Source organism: Miniopterus natalensis, chromosome 8, assembly GCF_054644295.1.
Source record: "Miniopterus natalensis isolate mMinNat1 chromosome 8, mMinNat1.hap1, whole genome shotgun sequence".
Lineage (NCBI taxonomy): Eukaryota > Metazoa > Chordata > Mammalia > Chiroptera > Miniopteridae > Miniopterus > Miniopterus natalensis.
The window spans coordinates 57,233,074-57,260,340 of record NC_142088.1 but is presented as its reverse complement, the minus strand read 5'-3'; the positions used below and the strand labels follow the sequence as shown (position 1 = coordinate 57,260,340).

The following is a 27,267-nucleotide window of genomic DNA, read 5'->3' as shown; positions in this document are numbered from 1 at the left end:
GTCTTAACACCAAGTGTAGGACATGAACAGTCAAGATTAAGCATTATCTAGCCTGCTCTGGAGGTGACTGCCATTATTCCTCCTGAGTGAGATTAGGATCTAGGCTTGTCCTATTCTCGCTTCACACTTTGAGGTCCCAGCTCCATATATCTTCAGTGTTTTCTGGTTCTGACATAGGTAACTGTTTAACAGTTTAGCAGCATATAGCCAGAGAATCTCAAAACCCTTATTTCTCGTAATGGTATCTATCACTTGCATAAACCAATAGTCATTTCAGGTGTTTTTCCCAAAGCAAAATGATAGAATGCTGCAGAGTAGATCCAAGTCTCTAACTCTTGCCAGTTGAAAGAAACTTTGTTTTCCATTCCTACTATCTCCATTAAAATTTTAAATATTATGTAGGCAAGCTTCAGATAGAACACAAACCCAGAGTATTCATTCCATGTGCTTCCCACACTGGTTTCTGCATTTAATATACCAGTGTAGTCCTTGAAAAATCCAGGTAGATCATGGCAAATTATGGAGGACTACCATAGACTTGATTAAATAGTAGCCTCAAGCAACTGTGCTGAATGCAGTATCATTACTAGAACAGCAGAGCCTCTCGTACTTGGTATGTGACCATTTATTAGCACATAAATTCTTCAGGCTGCATCAGAAAGTAAAAATCAAAAATATAGGTGACCCTTAAACAACACGAGTTTGAACTGTGAGGGTCCCTTTAGAGGCGAATTTTTTATCAATACAGACCTGCACTGTCTTCAATTTGCGGTTGGGAGTTCATGGGTTCAGAGGGCCAACTGCTACCCCATTATATAGGGGACTTGAGGATTCATGGATTTTCATATCTGCAGGGGATCCTGGAAACCAATTCCCCATGATACCAAAGGACAGCAAAGTTTTGGGGGCACCAAAAGTTATATGCAGATTTTTGACTGAGTGGGGGTCATCACCCCTAACCCCCGCATTGTTCAAGGATCAGTTATAGTTTCCATCCATCTGGGATGAGGCAGCTGCCTCAGGGCTAAGTTAACTGTCCACCTCTCTGACAGACTGTAATTCCAAAAGTTTTCAGTAATTTTGATATTCCACAGAACATCACACAAATCCACTGCTGCCTAGTTATTTTGGGCTCCACATTCCAGGAGTCTTGCAGGTAAAAAAAGGAGTTAGTAGTGTTTCCTACTGACACTGACATCTGGAGGGGAGGGTATTTGAAACACTGGGGAAGCTTCCCTACACCTGACCCCATGAAAGGATGTTCCTCCGCACGTTCCCGGGGAACTCAGCGTTCCCTTATGTGAAGGCCTGCAGGTTCTGCTGTAAGGCCTGCTGCTTTCCGTCTGAGGGTGGTCCTGGCTGAAACATTATCGGCCCATGCACCGGGCAGGCTGAAATGCCAGAGCATCCTTTGGTGGATAAATACCCCAGCTGCTCCCCTCTCGAGAGGGGGCCAAATATTGCTTTCGACAGGTGATTGTTATATAAATTTAGAGAGAGAATGACTGCAATGGGCCGGATGTAAAAGGCTTCATGGAAGAGGCGGAATGTGACCTCCTAAAAGAAAGACCAGGTTTTGACCAGTGGCCAAGTGGATGGAGGATGTTAGGGTGGAGGAATGACGTGGGCAAGGTCTAGGAGTGTAATTGCTTTATCTTATTCCAAGCAGGTTAAGCTAGTGTTCCTCTCTTATATGTACCAAGCACTGTGCTAGGTTACTTACCTACTGTACTAGGAAAGAAGCAGATCGATCTGACTGAGACAGAGTAGAGGGGCGTTCAAAATGTGCTAAGATCCGGCCTGAAACTTTGGATTCCAGCAACAGGAGTTTGAGGTGTATTGGTGGGATTTGAAGATGAAACATACAACATTTGAGAAGCTAATTAGGAAGTGTAAATAGCAAAGACTAGATTAAAATGATATTGGAGGGAAGACCAGTTGAGAGACCTTTGCCATAGACCAGATAAGGTGTGACCTGAGCCTCATTAGGATGAAGGCCGTGTGGAGTGGGCAGGAATCTTCAGACACGAGGCTGCCAAAGGTGTGCGTTAGGGAAAGGGGTCGGTCAAGGACAACCTGGAGGTTTCCTACCTGCTGGTGGAGGGGGGCAGATATGAAATAACAGACAAGGACTGGTAAGTCTGGAGAGTGAAAGAAATCATTAACTTGCTTTACCGCACACCTCTCTCTTTCTGCAAATCCTTGCCCCTGGGAGCTTCTGAAACCTAATACCAAATTCAGTTCTTGTGGACTGGATTCACTGAGGGAGGAAGTGTTGAACCCGATTCTAAGCCTCTCTGAGCTCCTTCCTTTTGTATTTTTCATGTATCATAATATTTAATGGAAAGGGAATTGTACTTTCTAATTCCCATTCCAATTTGCCATCCTTATGGAGAATCTTATTTTCACAACACCAGGGGTTGGAGACTTTCTAAATTTGGAATTTCCCGGCTCCCATCAGGATAAGTGATACTTTTAATGTTTCTTAAATATAGTGTTTGGGCATTTAATTATATTATGCCAAATTAGTAAACAGCTATTTCCAGACAGGGCTGATTAAAATGAATCTGCAAGGTGTGGTATTTATTAGTATTTTGTTTTCAGGACCAAGTGATATAGTGGCCTAGCTCTTGAAGTTGAAAGATGAGTGGCGCCTAGAAAATGATATAACAGTGATGACAGCTGGTGTTTAAGTTTCAATGAAATAGTTGTTTTGATGATTTCTTATGGAACCGATTAGTCCCCTGAGGGTTGGGTGAGAGACACCTGTACGCCCCATTTTTCCTTTCTATTACTCAGCCCTGAGGATGCTCCTCACCTATTTGATTTTTTGCTCTTTTTCACATGGCTAGATGTTGTGTCAGCTGAAAGAGTTGCTGACCAGGGAGAATCCAGCACTGTAGATGCTGTAGATGAGATGGCTATAGATAAGGGACTGGGGGATTGTGGAGGAAAGATGATGAAAGAAAATGTTGTAAATAATATACATCTTCCCATTGGTCCTTCAGCTAAAGCCATGGTGAGCACCCTTCTATCACATGATTATTTGTCAGCAGAGTCCCATGGCTGCCATGTATCTTAGGGAATTCAATGTCTGTTGCTATGTTAAGTTCTTTCTTTGCAAAAATAAGGTTTTAGTTGTAATATATTCTAAAATACATATTTTTTCATTCTCTGTATGCCCCTCCCTGTTTGTATGCCCTTTCTTATTTTTAAGGGATTCTGAAGTGAAGAAACCTACATGCTTGCTACTGGATGGTTTCTAGTCTATGAAATCTGCCTTAATTCTAGGTGCCTCTCTGTAACAGGATTCCACAGCCAAGCTGCTGTTCCAGAGACTGACTGGCGAGATACTGGTTTTGGATCTGATTGAAAACCTTTGGTGAGATTTCACGAGACTATGTCTCAAGATCATCACCAATATGGAGATTTTTTCTTTGTGTTTTGGCCATGCTGGATATTACATGCAAACACTATGTAAGGCTGATCATATGTAGATCCCACTGGTAGCCTGCTTCCATAAAGTGATCACTGTTGGCCCATGTCCCTTTCCCAGAGATCCTATGAACATTTTAAAATACGGATATTCTGCATAGAAATTTAATTTTTAGGAAATAATAGAAGACACATCTAAAATCTGTGAATTTCTTATGTACACTTTCCCTCTTTTTAACTCAGATTCCAGTCTGTAAAAAGCCTTCATTTTTCCTTTGGGACTGAAGGGGGTGAAGCCTTGGCCTGTGTAGCCCAGGGCCTCAGCTCTGGGAATCATTTCTATTCTTTTCAGAAACAGTGGGTGCCTACATTGTCTATGAAGGCATATTTGCAATTGTGTGGTTGGTTCTTTGGTTATTTTGGAATCAGCACAGTTTTACCCTTTTCTGTTTTTTTGTTTTTTTAAAATATATCTTTATTGATTTGAGGGAGAGAAAAGAAGAGCGAGCGAGAGAGAGAGATAGAAACATCAATGATGAGAGAGTCATTGATCGAGCCCACAACCTGGGCATGTGCCCTGACCAGGAATCGTACCCCGATCTCCTGGATCCTAGGTCGACGCTCAACCACTGAGCCACTCCCGGCCGGGCCCTTTTCTGTTTTTTATCATCCTAGGATTTTCCTTCTTTCTAGTCATTCCTCTGCACCCCTTGTATCTGTACATCTGTGTATCATTTCCATTTCCCACTGGTAAAAGCCTTCGATTAAATTATCAACTGATTATGTGTTCTTCACTAAAAGGGACATAAGTTACTTTTTGTCATTTGGGCCTCTTTTCCTTTAGGAGCTAGCTGCCCTTCCCCTATTTGGTGGGGCTGACGGATCATGTGGTCTCACTCTAGTACCCAGCTCTGGCGTCCAAAATATCCCACCCTTTTAGCCTAAACCCTGATTGGCTCAGGTATGGCCATGTGACCTAAGCCATGCCAATCATAGTTCTCTCTAGAATTTTTGTGATAGCTTTCTGGAAAGTGACCCTTTCTTATGTTTTCTTAGTGATTATTAGCTGTAAGGAGAGTAAAACTTAGGACTCATAAGGACTATCTTTGCCACAGCATGGGGGAGTCTATCTAAGAATGAAACCAACACTTCACTCTTAGGTAGACTCCCAAGCAAATCCAGGAGAGGGGGGGTTCTGCATTGAGCCCTTAAGACATGGTTGAACCCCAGGCTTCTAGCCAGTACTTTTCAGATACATGGACCAACAAGTTCCCTTTTTTGCATGCACCAGTTCGAGTTGGGTTTCTGTCACATCATCTGAAAGATTTCTGACTAAAACACAAGTACAAAATGCCAGTAATAAGTCAAGAAATATCACCTTAAACAAGAAAAGGTTCTCACAAGCCTATGACTAGAAATATAATTTCACATATATTAAGTAATATATTATGAATGAGAAGGGCTAGATTCTTGTCATACAGAAGGTGGGGACAAGACTCCGAAGAGTGCCGGTTATGTCAGGTCCTTCAGGGTGCTGTCTAACCAGTGCTCAGAAACGGGTCCCTCCCAGAGGCCCCAGCATTCTTTGTTCCTTGCCCTGCTGCTGCCCCACTGCTTCTGACACTGTTTTAAAGCCCAGGACTCTTGTCTCTTTCAGGCCAGCATCAAACACCCATCTTGCTTGTGAGGTCTGGGGCTGCTCTTCCCTTTTTCAGTCCTTCTCAAACCTGAGAGAAGATCCTTCTCTCCATCTGGACCCCGTAACTGTGAGCAGAGCACAACTTAACCACCATGTTTAGATTGCCCATACTCAGAGCCCAGGCCCGGATGCTTCCTGCTTGGCTCTCAGCCTGGCCACAGGTCTCCACGTGTGTCCAGCTCTCAGAACCAAGGCTCAGGGAAGGGATGAGCTTTTTAGTTCCTCCAGCCTAAGACCCTCCTCTCCAAACCTTCTTTCCTATTCCAAAAGCAACTTACTTCTTAGACACATGACAAGGGAAATGCCTTCTCCATATAGGGAAAACCTACCCCACCCTCAAGAGTATGGTCTTGCTCACCGGCCCCTGTGGCATGGTGACTCAGTACATATTGAGCAACACTGGGCTTTCAGCCTTCAGTGACACCCTGCGTGGGAGAGCGCCAGGCCAGACCGGTCCTGTGGAGGTGCTTCCTCCGGTGCCTCTCTCCCGGCAAGAGGTGAAGGTCGCTCCTTAGCACATGGCACTCTGCTTGATGGTGCCTAGTTAAGCCCACCCCTTAACACTGCCTAGAATTAACTTTGACTTCTGCTTCTGCTGCTAAGTAGCTGCATCACATTTCAAAGTCACCCCAATAAGCCTCCATTTTCTTCACATGTAAAATGGAGACAAAGATAGTACTCACAGGTCAAAAGATTAACTGATTTTATATATATATATATATATATATATATCACTTGCTTGAGAACTGAGAGAGATATATATATATCTCATACATATATATATATATCTCAGTTCTCAAGCAAGTGCCTGACTAGTGGTAAGTTCTTGATAATGATAGCCTCTGCTTTGCTTGCTTCAGTTAGCTTTTACATGCGAAAGAATGAACCACACCTTTGAGGGAGTAAGAGACAATGGCAGGCTAAGTGCCTATGGAGTCTGCACGATAAAACCCTGTTTCCTAATCCACAAAAAGGAGAGGGCAATAATGTTGGCAGTTGGCAGAGATATCACTGTGCCATGATTATACTCAGTGGGTCAGATCACCTGGAGCACTAAGTATTGAGACTAAAACATCTGCTGTTACGTCAATGATGACTTCAAAGTCTTCCCAAAGAGCACTTGGTTGGAACTTGCTTTTTGGAACATGAAAGTAAAGAGCCCCTTCTAATTGTGCTCCCAAATCAGAAAAACTACCTTCCCCAGAGATTCAAAGCACTCTTCTACCTTTTGAGAAACAGGTAATTTCTTGCATATTTTAAGACATTTTCTCCAGCTTCTTGTCCCAGTTTTAAAAGTCTTTACTAGGGCCGTTATTGGTGAACACACAGTGATATGCAGTCCTTTTTCATTAGAGGAACGGAGGTAGTTTGATGGGTGAGCCTGTTTATTGTGCATCTACTCTGCCTGGCACTGGATTTATGCTGGGGATAGAGAGGGCCACCTCTCTTCCCTGTTGTATCAGTTGGGGAAAGGCAAATGGTGACTCAGAAGAATGAGAAAGGCCGAGGGAACAGAGTTCCTAAGAAGAAATAAAGAGGAGTGCTTTTCAAACATTAGTGTACAAGTGCACATAAAAATGCTGGGGAGCTTGTTAAATGGCGGATTCTGAGTCAGCAAGTCTGGGGTGGGGCTCAAGGGTCCACATTTCTAACAGTTGCCCAGGTGATGTTGGAACTGCTGGTCCAGACACCACTTTGAATTGCAAGGGTAGAGCGAGGAGGGCTATGCTTTTAATTAAAGCAATAACATTTTATTTTTCAGGTTTAACATTTCCCCCCTAGTTTAAACCCAGAGAACATGAACAGCTGCAGAGGCAGGAAGGGATTACTATCTGAAAATTTTTAGTTTCTTAGTAAATTATAAGAATGAGGGAGGAGAAGTTTGAATGGGAAATTTCAGGAGAGAAAAGAGAGCATAAAAGTCATCTCCGAGAGTGGAAAAGTGAGCCCTAAAGAGACGTAGTTAGATTTTTTTCGGCAGGCTTGAGGGCCCATTTGAGATTTGCCAGCATAAACTTAATGTGAAATCAGTCTACAATATTTAGCAACTTTGGGATCCACAAAGGAAAGGGGGGTGTTTGGATTTCTTTGTTGTTGGGGTTTTGCCAATTGAATATGACAGAGGGAGTAGGGGTTAGAGAGGAGAAGATCTTTTCAAAACTGATTGTAATGATGGCCGTGAAATCTAAGCTGGACAAGAATAGTGGACTTATTGTTCCTGCCAAATGTATGCTAGTTGAGATAGCAACATTAATTTCAGTGAAGAGACGTGTCAAGGTCATTCTGGAAAAAAGTACTGGCTCATTATATGAGCACATGCTATTATCTTTAAAAGGCATGATTCTATAGAAAAATGAGAGGTATGGAATAGCTGTGGGTTTTCTGTGATTCCTGTGTATTAGTTAAACATGCTACTAGTAGCTAAATAACATCTACTATAACAGGAAATCTAGAGATGCTCTTTTAATTGCTCAGGAATGCCATCTTGGACCCAGTCTCTAGGTGTCTTTTTTGTCCTCAAAGTTATTGCCTCCTACTTACAAGACGGCTGCTGCTGCTCCAGATAGCCCTTCCATGTCCCAGTCAGGAAGAAAGGCAGATGGGATGACGCCAATTGCAAATGTTTTTTTTTAATGCAAAAGCTTTCTCAGAAACCCCTTAGCAGACTTCCACTTACATTACGCTGGTCAGAGTCTCATCACCCATTCGGCAAGGGAAGTGGGTAAAGTGAATTTAACTTTCTGACTTTCCAGGATAATTGAGAAGAGTTAAAGGGGCGAGAGTGAGTGTTGGTTCAGCCAATTTACAACATCTGTCTCATTCAGGGCTGGCTGTAGAGTTTACCTAAGTATCTCTGTTTTAGAGTAATCAGTCCACCAATAAGATCCTATCATGTTAAATGTACTGTGCTCAATAAGAAGAACTGTCTCCTCTTTCCCTTGCTAGCATGAAGGCCTCAGTTTGAGAAGGAATATAGAACATACCGAGAGACCTGTTATTCTCTGGCTTGCCACCACTCTTACTTGGCTCATGTTTCCATGCTAATCCAGTGGTTGCTTAAAGGAAAGACAGAATGAAGACTATCAACTGTATTTAATTCTAGGGAGCAGTCAATTCTGGATCATCTAGCAGCTGATGATTTGTGTAAGGATTTTTGACATTGAGAAGGAAAATTTACTTCCTTCAACTAAGTCATGTGTTTTCTTTTTCTTTTTTAATCCTCACCTGAGGATATTTTTTCCATTGCTTTTCAGAGAGAGTAGAAGGGAGAGAGAGAGACACAGTCAGAGAGAAGCATCGGTGAGAGAGAGAGACATCGAGTGGTTGCCTCCTGCATGCCAACCGGGTCAGGGATCGAGCCTGAAGCCGAGGTACGTGCCCTTGGCAGGAATTGAACTTCAGTCTGCGGCCAACGCTCTAACCACTGAGCAAGACTGGCTAGGGCTGTCCTGTGTTTTCAATCCTAAGAGTAATTCATGGGGCTTCTCAGCAGAGCACAGAGAGAGTTCTATTACTTCCTAACCAGGTTATTTGAAAGCTTTATTTTGTTGTTTTTTTGTTTTGTTTTGTTTTGTTTTAAATATATCTTTATTGATTTCAGAGAGAGGAAAGAAGGGCGAGAGAGAGAGATAGAAACATCAATGATGAGAGAGTCATTGATCGAGCCCACAACCCGGGCATGTGCCCTGACAGGGAATCGAACCCCTATCACCTGGGTCCTAGGATGATGCTCAACCGCTGAGCCACACCTGGCCGGGTGAAAGCTTTATTTTGTAATTCAGTGAGAGGGCAATGCTTTTTATCTAAGGCCATGATAATATGAGATTCTGAGGAATTCTGAGAAAATCAGCAGAAAAACCACATACATAATTGGCAGCCTTTGGGATGGGCCCCTGGCTCTAGGACACGAGGCTCCCCTGACAGCCTCCCCAGCTGCAGCTCCTGCCTCTGCCTCTTGAGCTCCTCCTCCAGCCATTTGAACTAGTGGCAGTTTCTGAAATGAGCTGTGTCATTTCACATCTCCTTTGCATACACTATCCCCTATGCTCAGAATACTATACCACATAGGGTCCCATTGGGGAGCCAGTGGACTGGAAAAGGTGATAGAAGACAGATCAAGAGACTCTTTTATAGAGGTTTGGGCAGTAGAGGAAGGTAACTACCCCGGGGCTAGGAACAGTGGGAAGCTGCAAAACTTGCCCCTTCTGGTAACTGTTCCCTCCTCTCACTGGAATTTAGGAGGGCTTTGTAGCCTTGGACGGAGGAACACAGCTACTGCTGAACCCTAGCTGGGCAGAGAGGGGGAGCTGGAGAAATAAACACTTCTCTCTCCTCCTGTCCTGCAGGCATCTCCTCTTAGCAATTCAAACCTGAAAGACAGAGAACAAGGGAAGATACAGTCCACAGAAGTTAAACTTCCAGGCTATAGAGCAGAGAGAAGGACCTTAGAGATCACGCTGGGCATTCTCCATTTGCTCCCACAGATCCAGTGGCTTTCCATTTGTTGTTCCATCAAACGCACTGTCACCTCTTTAGACCTGTGTAGCATGTCTACTGTGCTGCCTTCCTTAACTTTCCCCAGGCCCTTCCTTTGCATCTATGTACACATAGCCCCACCTCTCCTGTGACACTTACTGCTGATCAGCATGTTCATTATTTAATAAGCCAGCTCCCCACTAAACTGTGAGAGTATTGAGGTCAGAGGCTATATCATATATATGTTTTATTTTGTTTTCTCAACTCTTGTCCTACTGTCTGGCACACAATCAATATTCAAATAATGTTTGACAAATTAAGAAAGATGGAAGAGTATGAATTTAAGAGACCCCTCAAAGGTCTGTCTACGGAAACACAGCTCTGTTAACACTTCCTTGGACATCCATTTGGACTAAGATTCAGATGTTCGATATGTAATTTGTAAGTCCCAGGCTTCACACAGTGATGATTGTCCGTGTATCACATTTGTATAAATAATTCAAATCTCAAAGCTCCAGAGCCTCTGCCTGCCCAGCTAACAAGATGTATGATTTCCTCCTATGATCTTCTTTCCCGTAGTAGTCAAGAATCTCTAAATGTGCTTATAAGTGTCACACGAGTGTCCCTAGTCTCCTCCTTTCTCCTTCTCTAGGACTTAAAGATCAAAAATGGAGTCACTATTCCAGAAATTCCAGGTAGGGATTCATCTCACAGATGATCAGGGTCACTGCTTGCAGATTTGCAGCCCCTCTTCTGCGTTTACCACTTTCAGGTTTCTGCTGTCGCTTGGTCACCCCTTGGGCATTGCCCTTGCTGTTGCCTGTATTGATGCCAGTTCCTCTCTGGACAGACTATATCTACACCACCACCGGGAGCTGGGACTATGCCACTGACCATGCCCCACCTGCCCCAGAGACCACTGACCTCCACGCTGCCCACAGGTTCCTGTTCACGCAGCTCCTGACTTCCTTGAACTCGCCAATTGCCATCGCTTGTCTTCCCTGCCATCTGCTGGGGAAGCACTTTCTGCTTTGCCTGACCAGGTGTTTCGGAAGGGCTTCCTATACCAGAGCTGTAGGGCTCTATGGACGAAGCTCTCTATTCCCCACCCCCATCCTTCACAGAGCTCCCAGGCATTCTGGGGTCGAGACGGATTGTATATAGGTATGTGAGGATCTTAACCCCCACCCAGAACTGAAGTGTCAGTCCCTCTTGCTTAGTTGCTTACACTTGACAGGCTTCTTCCCTCAAGGTGATTTTTCTCCAAAGGTTCAATTTCCATTTCCTGTACCTTGCTGCTGCTGCTTCTTTTTTTTTTTTTTTTAAATATGTCTTTATTGATTTGAGAGAGAGAGAGGCAGGGAAAGGGATAGGGAGATAGAAACATCTATGAGAGAGAAACATTGACTGGCTGCCTTCTGCATGCCCCCTACTGGGGATCCAGCCCCCAACCCCGGGGCATGTGCCCTTACCAGGAATTGAACCAGTGACCTCTTGGTTCATGGGTCAGTGCTCAACCACTAAGTCACACCAGTCGGGCTAGCTTATTTCTTTTTGAGGATGTCTAGCCCATCCTGTGAGACTGTAATGTCTGAGCTCTAACTGTACATAGGATTCAAGTTCTTTGATGTGGGTCTACAGGGTTCCATCAAAATCAAGGAGAATTAGTGGGCATTTGTTTTAAATATCTTCAAATACTGTAGGTTAAGTAAGAAAATCACTGAACACCTATGACAGGAGGCATTCTGTCCAGAAAACCCAAAAGACTTTTAGGGACTGATGTTGTTTAAAGCCATAGTCTACCAAAATAGTCTTACACCCAGCCCAGACAAGACACCCAGTGACATCTGGAAGGGATAACACTTTCTAATCTTACACACATGATATGATTTTGTTTGACAGGGCCAGGCCTGCTGCAGGCCCAGTGACACATTTAGTGATAGAACTCAGAGGTAGGACTGGGGCAGCAAGAAACCCCTTACGTGGTCATAGGATGGCCCTTACATGCATACCTGGCCTGCTCCAGGGCACTGCTGTGTAACACGTCTGCAAGCCTGTGAGTCCTGGGCCTCCAACTTCACAGAGTCCTAATGCCAGCTGGACCACTGGTTTTCACAGAAGGAATTCAGTCTGCTCTTTTTTTTTAAATCCTCACCCCAGGATATTTTTTTCCCTTGCTTTTCAGATTGGAAGGAAAAGGGAGAAGGAGAGGGAGAGGGAGAGGGAGAGAGAGAGGGAGAGGGAGAGGGAGAGGGGGAGGGGGAGGGGGAGAGGGAGAGGAAGAGGGAGAGGGAGAGGGAGAGGGAGAGGGAGAGGGAGAGGGAGAGGGAGAGGGAGAGGGAGAGGGAGAGGGAGAGGGAGATTGGTTGCCTCCCACAGGCGCCCAACCAGGCCTGGGAAACAAGCCCGCAACTGAGGTACGTGCACGTGGCCGGAATCAAACCCTTCAGTCCCCTGGCCAATGCTCTAACCACTGAGCCAAACCAACTAGGGCTCAGAATGCTCTTATACTTGTGTACGTTATTTGTACTTTTCTTATTTGCTGGTTTGGTAGGAAAGAGAAATGGAAACCAACTTACAATGAGGCAGATTTGTTATTCTTGTCCAGCTTCATAACTGGCTCAGGCCTTCTGGTGTGACCTGTCTTTGCTGTTTTCTGTTGGTTTCAGTCAAGTCATCAAAGCTGTGGTGCATTTTGACAAGTGGAAGAGATCATAAATATTCAGACATTTGGATGCTTCCAAATAGGCCAGAGCTCACTGGAAAACCACAGGGCTTGGAGTGCATAAGTCCCTAACCTACCACATGTCATTTAGTGACATATGAAATAGTAAGAGCAGCATTTGCCCTTTGTCTACCTTTCAGGCTTTAGATGACTGATGGTCAATAAGTGAAAAGTTATATTTATGCTTTGCAAAATATATACACAGGTGTAAGGATCATCAGGGAACATTAAGAGTATAATGGGAGGAAGTTGGAGACAGGGATCCATGGCACCAATAATACTAAACAGAAGCATTAGTGAGCAACTTTGACCACCTCCTAATCTTAACCAATATTGACAATCTAGGGGAGTATTAAAAACATGGACTTACTCTTTAAGTGAGATGGGTCATAACTGTTCCTTATTAGTTATAGGTCTGTGAACAAATTAATTAATTCATCTAATCTTCAGTTTTTTCATTGATTAAAAAGTGTTTCTATTGATACCCTGGAGGCTATGCATCTATGGCGACAAGGGGTATATGAGGAATCTTGTGTGTCTTCCTCTCAATTTTGCTGTGAACCTAAAGCTGCTCTAGTGCAATGATTTTAAAAAATAAATAAATCAGTGATTAAAAAAAAATCAGTTTTAAAAATTGACTCTAAAAAATAAAGTCTTAATTTTTAAAAATCTACCTAGAAAGATTCATTTTTAATTAATGATATTGGTGACATAAAGTATCTAACAAATACAGTGGTCCCTCGGTTTCTGAATGTCATCTGTTCCGGAAGACAGTTCGGGTTCTGAAAAGTTTGAAAACCGAGGGATCCTCAGCGGACAGCTGGGCCTCAGGGTCTCGCCCTCAGCGGAAGCTGTGGGGCGTGTTCGACTTCTGAGGCGTATTCGAAACCGAAGAATTTACTCCCAGGTTTATGGCATCCATAAACCAAAATGTTCCTCAATGGAGACGTTTGAAAACCGAGGTACCACTGTAATTGGTATTCAATGAATGATTTGGGAGGAAAAGTTGCAGTCATCTGTGTTTCTCATGTACACATTGTTCAGAGTCCTTTATTAAGTTCCAAAAGGGTGACGGGCTTTGAAAGCTGCAGGAACAGAAGAAATTCTCTTTTGCAGTATAGCTAAAAGGATGAATGAACATATACAGATAAAGCCCAAAGGCAGCACACATAAAGCAAATATGCCAAAAGCTCAGATTCAGGAGCGAGTCTTCCTGGGTTCAAATCTCAGTTCTGTTACTTGCTAGATATGTGACTTTGATCAAATTACTTAACCTCTATGTGCCTCAGTTTCCACATCTGTAAGTTGGAAATAATATTCATATCTTTCCTACAGTGTTGTTTAGATAACTGAATTACTTAATACATATTAATATATGTAAAGAGATTACTGCAGTGTGTGGCCCTTAGTAAATGCTATGTAAGTGTTTGCTATTATTATTATTATTATTATTACTCTATCTATACTTTTTAAATGACTAGACAGTGTCTTGGACATGAAAGGCATTCAATAAGCATTTGTTGAAATGTTTCTTGAAGGAAAAAAGATGAGATAGTTAGATGGTAAATGACAAGACTTGTGGTATCTATTAACATGATACTAATTTTTAGCCCAAGGAACAAGATTAACTAAGAAACTGGTACATGAAGAGAGAAAGAATGTCTTGCCCTCTTAAATGATAGGCTCCTGTATTCAGAGAAATTAAACCCTTGTGTTGCCACTTGCTGGATCACTAATACCCTCTAGAGTGGTGACTTTTCTGCCTCTAACCCTGTACCTGTGTGGAAGGTGTATGGGCTGCTACTGTGGGGAGAGGAAGCCCTGTTCATGGGACCCGAACTCAGCCAGGGCAGCTCCACTGTCAGCTGCTTTAAAGAGGGTTTTTTTTTTGTTTGTTTGCTTTTTAAATCACTGCACTAGATGAATCAAGAAAAGATAATATGCAGCTATCTTTCAGGATTTCTAGTTCAGGCCACCCAGACCCAGTACATCATGCCATTTCCTGAGCTCTGAGCTGAAAACGAAGCACACCACATGCTTGTCTAAAGACCTTTCTTCCTGTCTTCTCCTCACTTTCTATTTCTTACTGTCTCTTTGTGCACCAGTTATGCTCTGCATTTTCTTTTTGTATTTTTATGGCTGCTGGGGTTGCTTTCAGGGGGATACCGTAAGAGCGGGGAAATTAATGCATCAAAAGACCTCAAGCAGAAAAATCCATCTGACCTGGTGACAGTTGGTAAGTATTAGAGAAAATCTCATTTACTTGAAAACCATAAGTTTGGCAATTTCATTTCGGCTTAGCTTCGCTGTCCTTCCCAAAGCCCGGGTTCAATCAAAGAGGGGAGGAAAAAGCAGCGTCACCGAATTTGGTCGGAGAGAAACTTTGAAGCTCGCAGCGAGGCTGTTTATGTAAGAAACATATCTCATTGTTGGTCCAAGCCCGACTGCCTGGTGCCCTATTGCATTTTAATGAAAACTTTAAGCCATGTCCCAGATTTTCCTTTCCAGCTGATGGATGGGGAGTATTGCTCCATGAGGCATACATTTTTTCCGCCCTCTCCTACTTCCAGCTGCTTTATTGGTGCTTTATCTCAACCATTTACAATTGTTTTATGATGAAGGCTGCATTCCAGCTCATCTTGAAGTGGAATGTGCTCTTCCACGTGGGCAGGGCCCAGGAAGAATGTCCTTCTCACAGGAGGAAGAGTGGAATTTGTCAGTGATGCAAACCAGACAGGAAGGGAAGGAAGGGAACTCTGGCTATTCACAAAAGGATTGTAAGACAATGAAAAGTGAGCCTGACAAGTTTCCATCAGCAACTGAGGTCATCTGCCTGCAATTCGGTGATCTTGTCTCTAATCACAGAGCAGATAGGACCAGGGCCTGCATAGGGCCGCACACACTCTGGGCTTTGAAGGTGGTGACAGACACTGAGGGTTTCATCAGGCAGAGTGATGGCGCCTCTTTCTTGGGAAGACCTTTGACCTGGGTCATGTTCTTTGTATCTTTAGTCTCCCACCTGCCCCAGACTTAACTCTTCCAGACAAGCCTGAGAAATGTTTCCACCTTTTTCAATCTAATCCATCCAATTTAGGAACTCAAACTAAAACTGAAACATTCCATTTGTACGAGAAAGTCCATTGCCCCTTTGCTCTTCTCTGATGTCACCATTTTTCTGGGGCATTGTACTTTCCTGAGCAATGTTTTCTAAAAAAGACTTTTAAAAGCAAAAAAAAAGAAAAATGATTTCACAACAAATAAATAATCTATTGTGCAGTACCTCTAAGGTTATATCTAATTGTCGGGGAGGGAGGACTAAGAAATAGCCCAGTTTTGTTTACTTTTAATGTGTGGTTTAAACTTGAGTCAATTAATTATCCATTGTATACTTGTGTAGCTATAAGGTACTTAGGCCTAGTTTAGTTTTTATTGTATGCCAAAGAGTTTCAACACTTTTTGTTCACAAAAAGTTTAAAATTTACTGCTGGAAACAAAACAATCTCAAATAGCAATTAGTGGGGAGACAGTGTGATAATTAACTATATTTTATACTGCCAAAATAAAGTGCTAAAGAGTCGGGTACTATAGAGAACAGAGTTGGACAGAATGAGGTGTTAATTGCATGGTATAGATTAAAAAGCAAAAGCAGTTACAGAGAGTTGACTACAGTGCAGCTTTGTTAAGAAACTACTGAGGAGGCAGCTCATGCAATGTTTAAAAAATATTTTTCTTGGTTGTATGGCATTGCTCTGAGTAGTTTATGATTCTTAATAAGTAGTTTATGATTCTTATCAGATCCTCTTAGTTACCCTAATGTCTGGAAGAAAAGGAGTATACTAATGCTTCTATGTGCTAGGCTGAATTTGAGTGCTACTGGGGAGCTTTACCATGGGGAAAAGAGGCGCTAATTTAAGCTTTTACCAGATAGCTTTTACCCCACTAACTAAATGAATCCTTTTCTCTTAAAAATGTTTCCTAGCTTTTCCTAAAATAGCTAACAATGTTCATGAGGACCAGTGACAGGAAGCTTTTAAAAGGAGTAGATTTTATTATGTGATTTCCTTTACCATCAGCAACGTTTCTGCTTTAAGTGGCATAACGCTGGGCTCTTCACCTTACACACTCAAAGCCCTGAGGTGTGTTACCCTTCCTCTGGAGTAATAAGGATTCTTCTTCACTCTAGAGAGTGTTTTGCACTCTATTTATGGAGGAAGTTGAAGAAAACAATGATAGCAATCTGAATGATATCGCTTCAGGAGATCTTCCAGACTTTCAGAAGGGTTCTCATTAGTTACAGCTCAGTGTTACCAAAAAGACCACCAAGGATTTATCTCTTATACTAGTCTTTCCTTAGACTATGTCGCAACTCATTCCCTTTGTCATCTATTTGATCAGGGGCTTCTCAGTAAGCTTGGGTTCGTTATAAGGATCTATGCACTTTCTTTAAAAGTCTTAATTAACCTTACATTTCCAATTTGTGAACTGGGTGGGAACAAAGTTTCTTGGATGCTTTGTTGGATCTGAAACTGTTAAAGCACATGCAGATTATTTGATGCGCTACCAGGGACCACCAACATTCTTTGGATCCCACTACGGGAAACACTGCTCTAGGTCCAGCTGAGGAATGGGATGCCTTGTTTGAATGGGAACAAATGGGGAATCGCCGCTCTGTGGATGGAAGATGAATGAAGCCTGGGCATGAGGTGTGGTTAGTTTTCCTGAAACTAAGCAAAGGATTGAGGTGGCAGCAATATAATGTTCTAGAGATGGCAGAACCTCAGATGGGAAAGACTGTGCTGTGGAACTAGGAGCCAAGCAGCATAGACTTGGGAGCCCCAGTAGATTTCCCTTAGCTGAGCTTGGTGAGGGTGTGAAGGATTGTTCAAGGGCCTATAAGCAGTACTATTTTTTTTTAATCCTTAAAGGCCTGTGAAATAAGGGGGAAAAAACGCCTCCATTTTCCTGGATGACATAAGCTTGGGGTTCTGGTAAGATCCAAGAGTGGCAATGAAGCCCTGATAATCAAACTTCTCATCAGCCTTGTGGAAGGAGAGTTAAAAGAAAATTTAATTTTGTGTAGCAAAATTAAGAAATATAAATGTTATTGCATTCCAGAAGTCATGGGCAATTCAGATCTGTTAACAAGTCTGCAACAGATCACTGCAAAAAGACCTACTTCTGTTGGTATGTAGATTTCTCTGATTTAACAGACAAAACAATTTTGTTTTAAATCCTCACCCAAGGACATGTTTATTGATATTAGAGAGAGGAAGAAGGAGAGAGAGAGAGAGAAATCAATGTGAGAGAGAAACATCTATTGTGGTTGCCTCTCACACGTGCCCCAACTAGGGACTGAACCAAAATCTAGGTATGTGCCCTGAGTGGGAATTGAACCTGCAACCTTTAGCGTATGGGACAATACTCAACCAACTGAGCCATAACCGGCCAGGGCTTAACAGACAAAGCAGATTTAACAAACAAAAATGCAAGGCAATTAGGAATTGCCTAAGCCACAGTCCCACTTGGTAAAATGGAAAAAGAAAACCTTAATTAAACGTGTATTTAGTAGAATTCATCACTATTTCTAAGCAAAGGTGACCAGCAGCACTGCCTACTTCTCTGAGTTTTCAATAACTGAATATCTGGCATTTTAAAGACCCTTAGTGGACCTGAGCACTCTTGTAGACTCCCCACTTATATCATATCAAGCACATTAAAATGAACTGACAACCCACATTTAATTAAATGCATACAGAGATATGAGTTGAGTTGTAGTCACACGTTACCAAATTGCGTTTTAAAAAATACTAGTTTTAACTTTATGATTATTGTTTTTATACTTGGAACCAATACATTTCTTTTCAACATCTAAAATATTTCCACAGGCTCTTGGAAATCTTGAAGGTCCCACGTGATTGTACTTACGGTTCTTAAAGGATTGAAGGTCTTGACCAGATGAAGAAAGAATGATCAGATGTATGCTTCCTGTGGCAACTGACTTTTCCTCCTGTTCCTCACAGAACAGCAGGGAGGTGACCTTAAGCCAGTGTCAGAGTTTATTACTTCACATGACACAATACTTTCCTTTCCAGATGAACTATAAACATATTTCATTACAGTAGAAGGCACACAAGCAATTTTGTCTCTAAAGTGTCTATAAAGAGGTTAAAAAAACTTTTTATAATGGTACAAATAAATAAAACCAGTGACTGTTCTTTATGGCTTCAAATGCAAAGGCATTACTATTTGATCAGTTATATTTTATAAGAATATGAAATGTTTCCTTTTAATTGGCAGGTTTGAGATAGCTTGAAACAGTGACATATTGACAAGAATGCTGTACATTGTGACAGGGAAATGAATTTTGTTTTATTTTTCACACAAAGGAATTGTATGAACTTCACAGCATCTCTTGTCCTGTGTAGGCCTCAGTTACTTCTGTTGTGTCGGGAACGATTTTGTAGTGGGCAGATTATTTTCTAAACTTCAGTCATTTCCAAAACACTTTCATGATATTAAATAACTTGTGATACTTTTCTTTATATAAATTTCCTTCTTTACTTTAAAAACGTATTTGAGGAGACTTGTGCTTCTGGTCAAGATGGAATAACAGGGTGCTGATTTACCCTCCCATCTGAAACAACTGACTACATCAACAAATTACATAAGGCAAGCATTGTGAAGACACTGACAGTGAAGGCCAGTGACATCTGAGAGAGAGTATACAAATGAGGTCAACCCTGCACTTGCCCCAGGTTATTGCCTAGAAAGTGTTTCCAGATCTGGAAGAGGGAAGGAGAACCCCAGCAGAGTGTGGCAGTCCTCTTGAGTTGAGTCAGGGGAGATCAGCGTACTGGAGAGGAAACAGCTGGACACAGAGTAAACTAAAGATCTGATGAAGTTTCCCTCCTGCATTCAGCTTAGTACTGATCAGTGCTTGAAGCTGAGAAAAGAACCATCTTAGCAGGAATAATCAGTAAGGATCATAAAGGGCTGGGAATAGTGCCTATTCCTACCAGTCAGACCTCATAATTCCCAGAAAATCAAGTATTCAGAAAGGTATTGTCTTAGTCATGGGAAAAGTTAACCCTAGGTTAAACTCCACTCTGGTCTCACCTAAAAAAGCTTAAAAGCAAAACCTGATAGGATCAAACTGTTCCCAGGTAACTTAACTGTGTCCCAGAGCAAAGTTCAAGAATTTTTATTAAAAAACCAAAATATTCAACACCAAACAAAGTAAATTCCAATTTCTGGTACCCATTCAAAAATTACCAGGCATGCAAAGAGAGATAATGAGGAAGAAGAAAAAAAATAATCCAGAACTGACACATATTGTAAAGTTTACTGACAAGGACTTTAAATCAGTTATTATAACGATAATCTGCATGTTCATAATGCTATAGGAAAGACTAAAAATTGTTAGTAGAAAAAGGAAAGATACAAAAAAGATGCAAATTGAACTTCTAAAGATGAAAACTAGAATGTTTGAGGTGAGAAATATACTGAGTAGAATTAATGGCAGATTAAACATTACAGGAGAAAAGAATAATGGACCTGAATACATAGGAATAATAATTATCTAAATGAAACAGAGGAGGAAAGAAAATAAAATAATGAACAGAGTTTCAGTGGATTATGGAAAAAGTTCAAGCATTCTAATACTTGTGAAATTGTAGTCCCTGAAGGGGTAGTTGAGAGGAGACAGAAAAAATATTGAGTGATAATACATGAAAATTTTCCAAATTTTGTGAAAACTATGAAGCCACAGATGCAAATAGCTCAAAGAATCAAAAGCACAAGAAACAGAAATAGAGCTTCACTAAATACATAATAATCAAACTGCTCAAAACCTGTGCTAAAGATAAAATCTTAGAAACAGCCAAGCAATAAAGACGTATTACATACAAAGGAACAAGGAGAGGATGACAACAGAGTTCTCATAGGAAACAATGCAAGTGAAATGACAGTGGAGAAATATTCTTAAAGTACTAACAGAAAAATTGCCCACCTAAGATTCTCTACATGATAAAAAATACCTTTCAAAAAGAAAGGATTTTCCTCCCAGTCATACAAAGGTGGAAAGAATTTAGTTGTAGACTACCAGTAGAACCGCAGTACAACAGGTATTAAGGAAAGTCTTTTTGATAGAAGGAAAATGATACTAGGTAGACATATGCATCTACACAAAGGAATGATAAGCCCCAGAATTGGTAACTACATGGGTAAAATATACAATATTTTTCTTATTATTTATGTATCTTTAATAAATAATTGACTACTTAGACAAAAACTAATAATGTAATCTGGGGTTTTAAATACAGATAGAAGTACAAAATATGAGAACAACAGCACAAAGCCTGGAAGGGGAAAAAAATAAAACTATGATGTTTTTAAGGTTTTTAAATGTGAAATGGTATTATAGCAATTCAAGGTAGACTTTGTAAGTTAAAGATGTATACTATAAACCCTAAAGAAGCTTCTTACAAAATGAAACAAAGATTTATTTAAATAAATGAACAGAAGAGATAAAGTGGGATCATAAAACATAATCCAAGAGAAGACAGGAAAAGATGAAAAAGGGACAAGTAGAAAACAAATAATAAGATGGTAGATTTTAAACCTAACCATATTTATCATCACCTTAAATAAAAATAAACTAAACATTCTGATTAAAATGTAGAGATGATCAGATTGGCAAAACAAGCAAGACCCATCTACATGCTGTCTCTAAAAAAACACACTTTAAAAATAAAGACAAATAGGTTAAGAGAAAAAGGGTAGAAAGAGATGCCATGTCAATATTAGTTAAAAGAAAGTGATCTGACTGTATTAATATTAGACAAAGTAGATATCACAACAAACAATATTACCAAAGATTTTTAAATGTCCATTTCTTAATGATAAAGGGGTTAATTTAACAAGAAAATATATCAATCTTAAACACTTATACACCTAATAACAGAACTTCCTTCAAAATATATGAAGCCAAAATGGATAGAACTACAAGAAGAAATAGACAAACACATAATTATCATTGCAGATTTCACCACCCTTCTCTCAATAATTGATAGATCAAGTGGGCAGAAAATCAACAAGAAAACTTTACCACCACTCCAAACCCACTTGGCCTGATGGACACATATAGAACATTCCATCCATCTATAGCAGAATATGCATTCTTCTCAAGGACACATAGAACATTTGCCATGAAAGACCATATTCTGGGCTATAAAGCTAGTGTCAATAAATTAAAAAGGATTCAAGTCATACACAGTGTGTTCTCTGACCACAAAGGAATTAAAATAAAAATCAGTAACAGGGTGATGTTTGGACAATTTCCAAATATTTGGAAAATAAATAACACCCTTCTGCATTACCCATGGGCCAAAGAAGAATTCCAAAGAGAAATTAGAAAGTGTTTTGACTTGAATGAAAATGAAAACAAAACATATTATAATTTTTGGAATTCCTCTAAAGCAGTACTTGGGAGGAAATTTGTAGTGCTAAACTCGTATATTAAAATAAAACAAAGATCTCAAATCAATGACTTCAGCTTCTACCTAAGAAACTAGAAAAAGAAGGAGTTAAACTCTAAATAAGCTAAAGAAAAGATTGGGTTTTATTCTGGCAACAGTTAGCTGTGTGACCTTGGGAAGCATTGTTCTCTCTGACCTGCCTGGTTTCATCATTTGAAAAATGAGGACTGTAAACAATATCAGGGCTCACCAACTGCTGGGTCTGCAGCCCAGGAATCACAAGGGAGCTCCTTAGAAACACTAATTTCTAAGCCCTGACCCAGATCTAGGGAATCAAAATTTCTGGGTAGAGCCTGTGCACCTGTGCATTTAAAACACAGAAGTGAGAGGACTGTTCTGAGAGTGGTAAAATCAGTGTCCTCCTCCTTGCTGTCATGCTGTTCAGTGACATGACTTCTGAGGGGACACAAGCTAGGAAGACTCAACCTTAGACAGGGGGGCTCTCAGCTAATGCATGATCCCCTCCCCCTGTAACTCAAGTAACGAAGTCATCATGGGAAACTGTAGGACCCTGATACTGAAGATACTAGCAATGCCCGGGACGGGCTAATGATAGAGATCTTCCATTCATCTTATAATGTTATGGAAGCCTCAGAGATTTTTGGTTGCTTCCCCAAATAAGTGAAAGAGTTGATTATGACCAAGGTTGGATTCCCAGCCCTTCTAGCCACATGGGAACTCAGGAAGTAATTTAATTTGTTTCATTTTCATTTCATTTCTTCCTGGTTCTGTTCCATAATTTACTTCTTTAGTCATAAATGTCTTTATATATGTCTTTGAACAACCTCAACAAATTTATGCTGGCATCTTTTCAGACTGTTTTCTAAAATGAATTTCATTTGGAGTGAATTGTTCTTCTGAGTCTTTTGTTTCTTGGCTGTCCTTCCAGAAATCAGACCTTCTTCCTATGCTTTGGAATTTTGGTTTGCAGACTCATTTCAAGTGTCCCCTCCAAACATTTCCCTCCCTCACAGTTTGGTGGTTCTCTCTACCACACCCAGTCCTTCTACTCTTAAACCAGAACCAGGTTTTACAATTCAACTGGGGGTGCACTGTCCCTAGGGGCCACTGAACCATGTGGCAGGTCCTCTTATAGAGTGTAGGCAGTTGGCTCAGTTCCTGCAGCGTAGCACTTAGTCTTTTCCCTTTGTCTTCCCAGGCTTACAGCTTCATCTGAAGCCATAGTCCCAGTAGAGTAGAGAGCCCTGTCTGCCTCTGGCATCAAACAGGAAGCCTGGCTCTGCTCCAAGTCTCCTTTACATTTAGAACCCCTTGTCCCACAGGGACCAAGTTGCCAGTCACCGGTGCCTACTTCCATAGCCCAGACAACCCACAATTTACACCTTCCTTTTGTGTCTGGTCCATGGAGGTTTTATCTTGTACCTGAGCCTGGCTGTATCTTCCTGGTTTTCTTTCTTTTCTTTCTTCCTTCTTCCCTCCCTTCCTCTCTCTTCCTGCCTTTTAAATATTTCATCTGTCATTGCTATGTGTTCAGAGCAGAAAGGTGAACTCACTGCCTTCTGATCATTATAAAAGTCTGAATGAATTCATTTGAAATGGTAAACAAGTGACATTTCTTCCAACACCAAGTCTCAGGAGTAAGATCTACATTCTCTACCATGATTGACTCCTATTGTTTCTCCACTTGACAGAGCCTGAGCATTTATGTCTTTTGTTAACACTGTGGTATGTTTTACAAGTTGGTACTTATTGATTTGTTGGAAATGTTATGTGAATATGTCCTGTTCACCAAGATAATCTGCTAACTGCTTAAAAGCAGGGACCATGACATATCCTTAAAGTATTCCCCAAATCACACATTCTCTGGCGGTCAAACACCAAAAGCCTCAATAAATATGAATCATCAGATTGATTTCCTCCCCTCATCTCAAATTTCCTTAATTCCTCCATCAAGTGCCCTATGCTGCTTAATAAAAATATTTATATATCCAAACGTAATGTTGAAATATAAAAATGGACAACTGTATATAATTTACAAATATGTACATATTTGACATTTTCAAGCTTTTTTCTTTTCCTGCTACGTGCTTTGAATGTTAGTGCCTACTGCCCTTTCAACTTGAAAAATATTGTACAGTTGTCTACTATCCATTTCCCAGTGATGGAGAGAGAGACATTCCCCATGGAAGGGCCTCCGGTCCTGCCCATCAGGAAGTCAGCTACCTGTGACCAGACAGCTAGTACATTCTTTCTTGGAGCAGGTGTTAACCCAGCCCAGCTAGTTAAGAGCCTGCAGGGTTTCTACTTTTGGGAATTAAAGAAACAGCCTGTGTGGGGTCCCTTCTCCACCCCCACAGACCCATTTGTTACTGGGGATACACGCCCTCCAGGAATCTTTCAGTGCTCTTCAAACAGTGGGCACGCACAATGCACCTGACCTCGTTCAAAGACAGGGGCTGCACTGCCCCAGGCAGAGAGTGCAGCAATACAGAAAATTACATCTTTCTCCAGGCTTTTTTACTTCCTTGCATGCAAAGGCTCCTGTGTCTGTAGACCAAAACACTTATTATTTCTCCCTTTTTCCTCTTCAGTACATTAACTAATGCCCAGCATCAGTTGTTAATGATTCAGCAATAAGAATCTTTGCTTTGATAAGAGGCAGCCAGTGGGAAAAATGCAAATCTTTGTATCCTTTATTTTTCAGATCATTTATTTACCTTGGAGAAGAATGTTTTTCATGCCCCCTCACTGAATCAGGAATGGACTTTGTGCGAAGCATGTTTTATCCTGCAGCAAGGCTCTTCGGAGAGGGGCGTCGGCTCAAAGGGAACAAATGCCTGCAGGATATTCTCACGGAGGTGGAGGTGGCTGGTGACAAGATGTGACATCTGCAGAGGAAATATAGTCAAGCACTTTAGCCACCTGGTACTTCCCAATAGACACAGGACTCACAAAGCTGCAGTAGAAATTTGGCTCATGTTGGAAGGCTATTTTCTCAGAATTCTACCCACCCAATGGCACTTGCCTTTTAATTATAAAATGAAGAGAAAGATGTGAAATCTGTGAGGCCACCACTGCCACCATGTACTCATGCACACACACGAAATTCCTGGCCTAGAGTGGCAAAGACTGCCATTAAAGAAATCCATTATAAGACATGTGTGTCCACATATTTGTGTGAGAAAATGAAGGATACTTAACAAAATAGGTAATTTGCTAAGTAATTGAAATGTTATCTTTATACTTTGGTTTCCTTTCAAGTTTCAGCTTAGGCTTAAAAAGACAAACTAGAAAGTGACTACATTCCTAAATCCCTGTAAAATGAACTAAAAACCTGATTGGCACATTTTAAAGACTTGTGTGAGTTGGGGGTGGAACACTAGGAAATGCTTTAATGTTTTTTTTCAAGTACATACTCAAGGTGAAATATATTAATGTGAGTGAGAGTAGTCACAGAAAAGAGTACTGTTGAATATGTTTGCCCAGAGATTTAGATTTAAAAAAATAGAAAACTTGAAAGGCAGGGCACCAGCGCTGTTTGGCCTGGAAGGAGCTTGGACTAATTCAGTGAAGCCCACCACCCAGTCTCCTAGAACAGGGAGTGTTATGTGTTGAATTATGTCCTGAAAAAAATATGTTGAAGTTCTGACCCCTGGGACCCCAGAATGTGACCTTATTTTGAATTAAGGTCTTTGTAGTTGGTTATAATGAGGCCATACTGTATCAGGATGAGCCCTAATCCAGTGACTGGTGTCCTGTTTTTCTAAGAAGAGAAAACAGAGGAAACAGAAGACACACAGGGAGGAAGCCATGGTTACGATGGAGGCAGAAATTGTATTGACACATTGACAAGCCCAGGAATAGCAAGGATTGCTGGCAACCACCAGAAGCCAGGAGAGAGGCATGGAATGGACTCTCCTTCAGAGCTCTCTAGGAGGAAGCCTTGGTTTTGGACTTCTACCCTCTGTAGAATAAGTTTGTGTTATTTTAAGCCAACCAATTTGGGGTACATCGTTATGGAAGCCCAAGAAAACCAATACAAGGTCATGTGTCTACTAGGCTTCTGATACATGAGGGGGAAAAGGGCTGAGATTTCAGCTTCAGAATACAGATTCTCACTGAACCCCATGTTTTCAGCATGACAGATTTTGCTTTGCTTACCTTTCAGTACTTCAAAGGAGTGAGGTGATGAGGACATGGCAGGAGGGGTGATCAGGATATTATTATAAGTTTGTATATGAGTAAACTTTTTATAACAAAGTTAAATTAATAGATGTCCAAAGAGAACTGGGAATTACTGTATCTGTGTAACAAAAACAAGCTACCGTAAAATCAGAACAAAGGACTTAAAAGAGCTCTTAGAAATGAAAAAGAAGTTGGCAGAAGTTTTAAAATACGATAAAAGGATTGAAAAATAAAGTTGAAGAAATTTCTCTGAAACTAGAACAAAGAGAGAGATTGAAAATAGGAGAGAAGATATACGAAAATTAAGGGATAGATTTAGAAGGTCCAACATCTAGTAGGCATACTGTGAAGAAATAACATAAAAAATAGAGTATGGGAAGATTTCACACCAATCAAATTTTCCCAAACTGAAAAACATGTTCCCAGATTGAGGTCTCACCACTCTCACCACTGTTAGGAAGCACAGCATAGTGAATGGAAAAAGATGAACACCAAGGCATCATTGTTGTGGTTTTAAAACGTGTTCTCAGATTCTTTGACACTTCTCTCATTGAATAGCGGAATCTAGTGATATGCCTTGAAGCAGTAAATTTTGGCAAAAGTGATGCTGCATGGCTCCTGAAGCTAAGTTACAAAGGGCAGTAAGTCACAAAGGGCTTCTACCTGGCTCCCTCTTGGGATGCTCCCCATTCATAGCCAGCCACCGCACTGTGAGGAAGCCAAGCAGGCCCTCAGGCGTAGGGATTAGGGGCCCAGCTGAGGTCACAGAGGGCAGCCATCGAGTGGACGCGTGAGGAAGTGGGCCTTCAGATGATTCCAGTTGCCAGCTCTCCTTCCAGTTGCCCCTGCTGATGCCAAGAGGAGCGGAGACAAGCTGTCACTGCTTTGCCCTGCTATGTTTACCATTTATTTTTGCATATATTGCAAGGAAAAAAGTGAGGAGAATAGGACGCGCCGTGAAAGAGTTTTCATCTATTCAGAAAAACAGAATATATAATCTCATAGAAAAACCTGGGATATTTAATATCTGTTATTTTCCTCCATTGGCCTCTGTACTTAGTCTTGGGTTGCTGTACAGTGATTTATTTGAAGAGCTTTTAAGATAGCAGAGTTAACTTGACATCTTTCCAGGAATTTATGTTTAGTTTCTGGATTTTTCTAGGCCTTGTCATGGTTTTTTTCATCCATCTGTCATGTTAATATTTTTTAGTATCTCCTTGGAATGTGAATTATTTTCTTTAAGTTGCTTC

General features: G+C 41.2%; 1 long non-coding RNA gene across 1 annotated transcript in view; it reads right to left on the bottom strand.

The window, feature by feature from the left end:
* LOC107531548 (uncharacterized) overlaps positions 1-27,267 on the bottom strand; it is a 39,781-nt gene that overhangs the window by 4,911 nt on the left and 7,603 nt on the right. Inside the window, exon 2 of the long non-coding RNA XR_001602636.2 lies at positions 24,550-24,720. This is a non-coding gene — a long non-coding RNA (uncharacterized LOC107531548). The remainder of the gene's footprint in view (positions 1-24,549; positions 24,721-27,267) is intronic.